This window comes from Morone saxatilis, unplaced genomic scaffold, assembly GCF_004916995.1.
Source record: "Morone saxatilis isolate NCDOM2014 unplaced genomic scaffold, NCSU_SB_2.0 Contig16, whole genome shotgun sequence".
NCBI classification, from domain to species: Eukaryota; Metazoa; Chordata; class Actinopteri; family Moronidae; genus Morone; species Morone saxatilis.
Window position 1 is genome coordinate 25,359,596 of NW_023339718.1, and position 3,860 is coordinate 25,363,455.

The following is a 3,860-nucleotide window of genomic DNA, read 5'->3' on the forward strand; positions in this document are numbered from 1 at the left end:
ACACCCTATACACAAACACACTCATGCTCAAGCTTGCTCAAGAGAAAAGAAACGATTCATTTCACCGAGGATGAAATTGCGTGGCCTGTTCTCGCTATAAGAGAGGTATTTCCTCTGACCAACTATGGATCGCAGGCCATAATGATCACCAGATCCCGATCGTACCTTCATGAACCAGATACTCTCATTATCTGAGACAGGACCACCATCAGCGTTCTCCAACTGTGAACACACAAAACACAATGTTTAGGTTCTATTTTAGGAAGCAAGCAAATGTGCAAATTCAATAAAATTACTTTTTTTTCATTTGCAAAAATATTTTGTGTGATGTTAAATATTTTAACATCACACAGGCTGTCAACTTCACAGCAGCTACAATAGAGTCAGGTCGTGAGAATACATTGTTTCATACACTACCTGCCTCCATCTCTTCTATTGATAAAATATTTTTAGTCACTTTCCTAGTCTACGAGTTTGATACTGAAACATAGATACATGTTGAATATATGTTGTGAAAATTAATTAATTCATTAAGAAATGAGATTCATCTTTTTATTTTGCATTTCGAGAATTAAGTTGAAATGTTGCAAAACTATGTTTGTGATTCCTGCGTAAAAAGACCAGCATGTTTTGACATGTTCACTTTCTATGCCTCTGTCATGATACAGACACACTGGATCCACTGACTGATGTCGCCGGATTATGTGTGTTTGTACTATCAGCGCGCAGTTTCTCCCTGTCAGTTCATAACGGATGTGATGAAGTACTCTGCTATTACTTTTGGGTCAAAACGTCAATGCACACAACATAGCGACTAAACCAATCAATACAACCATTGATGGCAATGCCATGTGGCTTCAGTTTATAGTATGAATGCTGTAATGCCAGTATTTATGTGTGTGTTAGTCTATATAGATAATTTATTTATTTTTACCTACCACCACATTGTTTCCATCCACCTTGGCGTAATACTGATGACCATCATACAAGAAGAGTAAAGCCAGTAAAGCGTTCTTTCCATATGTGCGTTCCTTTATCTGTACCCAAGATTCTATGAAAGGACAAAAGCAAGAAAACATATTTATTTTGTGCATTTTTATGGCACAGTCAGGGTGGAATAATACAACATGAAAGAGTTGTGGTCATTAGAAAATAATTACCATTGACTTGACGGTCAACAGCACACAGTGTCAGGTCCTCAGTGACCATCACACATCTGCCTTCTAGATCCATCATGACCATCCTGTTTCCTTGAGACATGAGAGGAAGGAAACTCTTTTAATCTACAAGTCACACTTTGACATTGAAAACTAACAGTCCAGACTGCAAATGTTTTTACTGTAATTTAGAAGAATTAATTTTAACGTTGTTCATTAAATAAAAAAGTACAATATTTTCCGGTTAAAGTGTAGCCTTGGAGAATAGAACCATAAATGTAATGAAAAGGTACAACCTGTGTACTTAAGTACAGTAAAGGAGTACTTCAATAACATAATTAACAGGCTTAGTTTGTCTGCACAATGATTACTTTAAGTACATGTTTCTGATGATCTGTAGCCTTTGTAAATTTGAAATGGATTTTAATTAAGTAGCCTATATAAAATATAAAAAAAACTAATATAAAATATAACTAAAATATAACATATAACTTACAACTTAAGTGCAGAACATTTAACAGTAAACAAAGAAACCTGAATAATAATTAAGTAATCTTTCTCCTTCATTTCCCACATCAGTCTAACTTTAGCTGAAGCTCTGCTTATAACTCCTGATGCAGTTAATGCCACATAGCTGGATTAGAGACGGACATATTCCCGTCATGCAGCTTTCAGTCAGTGTGCAAACTCAGCGACGCTTAAAACAGCAACGTTAATAGTTAGATCATTTCCAATCCAGCGTTAATGTGCAGTCACTTACCGTCAGTGTAGTCCTGTGAAGCTGAAGAGGTCATTCTGTGGCTGATACAGACAGCAGTGGTTTGGTATGCGCGACTCTGCAGAGAGTTTTTAAACTGAGGGACTGAGGGACAAGCCTTAATATAGACTGTGCCAGATTATGGGACGGACCAAAGACAACTCATCACCGTTACGAAACTCCCATCAATACAGACATTAATGTCATCCCATTTTGTGAAACGACTACGTGCTGCTTGACAACTGGTATGCAGCTGGCCACACACGCAGCTCAACCATATTCTCCACGAAGATGCAGTAAAAACACATTTGGTGCTCTTTTGAGAGTAACAGCTTCCATTTTCTTTGTAGTTCATTTGAACTATTGTCCTATTTTCGCGCAACATCCTTATCTCTCCGTGTTGCAGCTTTACAGCCCAAGTTTAGAAACAGCAGACATAAAGAATAAGTGTTCTTCTGAATTGGCGACTTATTATGTCATAATTATGGAACACTTTTGCAGAAACAAAAGTTGCGTTTTGTTTTGCCCTCCCAGGGAAGTGTGGTCAAGGGAAGACAGCCGAAAACAGTATCTCTGTAGCTTAATTAAGAAAAACAGAGCAGTGTTTGTTTTTGTGTTGTTTGCTTGTTTGGAAATGAAAAAGGATCCCATAGTTATGACATTACCAAGGAGGAGTCAAATTCAAGAAAATGTTATGTAGTTTATGCAAGTTTGTAATTCCTTCGGTCACATTTGTATATAAAAATCTGCATATTGTGTTCATATATCTCTTATTCTATCTTTCCAGTTTTATTCTATCTTGTATTTTTCTGTTTTATTTTTATTGAATGTGTATGTTCTTGTCTATTGTGTTGTATTTGGAGCTACTGTATGAGTGAATTTCCCAAGAGTGAGAGATATCTTATCATATCTTATCTTATATAATAAAAAAATAAAATCAATATTGGCTTTACATACACCTACACCCAGGAAATAATTGTGCAATGCATCTTTTCAAGTTGTGTCTGGCGGGAGTGTTGATGATGAACAGGATGCCCCTTTATGGCCACCATGCACCTGTACAGGGCTCCGCAAATTACGCAAGGGCCGCCTCCCCCGCACTTTAAAGGGTTTACAACGAACGTCCTTAAAAATGTGAAAACACACCCAATGAGAGTGAACTGTGGGAACAGAAATCAGATGAGCTCAGTAAATAAGTAACAGTAAGAAAACAGAGTCGATTTTCTTCCCCCAAGTGACAGGGCTGGATATTTAAGTTGAGATTGCACCCTCAGTTATATTGTAAGCCTATTTAACAATGTATGCAAAAAAAATGAATATTTTTATATACAAATTCAATAAATTTTTCGGCTATAATAAGCCCCGCCTCTCTGGGTGACTCTCTCTTTTTCTCGCTATCTTGCTATCATCTCCGGTGTTTGGTTTCCTTCTGTTTCAACATCCAACATTTACCTTTCATTATACATCACTCATGCATACACACACTTTCCCTACTGACGCTACTGACAAACCACACCTCATCTGCTACTTAGTTCTTTTTTTGGTTGCATTTGTGTTGTTATGTTAAAATATAATAAATGACTTATAATTTGTCGTTTTTAACTGCGTCTCCTCGTTTATTTCACGGCTTCAGAGCTGGTCATGACAATGACATTCACCCGTCAATTGATCCGACGCAGATCATTATTTTTAGAACTTTTCTTCTCCAAATTAATTTGTTTTTCCAGTTACCTTTTGAGGGAAATGTTATTGCTGCCAGGATTATGTTAAAATAGCCTTGCTTTCTGTGTCAGTTTATTTCTGAGTCCTAGGTTCAGTTTAGTCACTCCTAGTGTCTTGATGAAAGATTTGTCACTGCAAACAGAGCTCAAAGAAATGTTATACTCTCACCCCTAAATACAGTCTGAGAAAAATAAAGTACTTTCAAAATATAAATAGATAAAGAT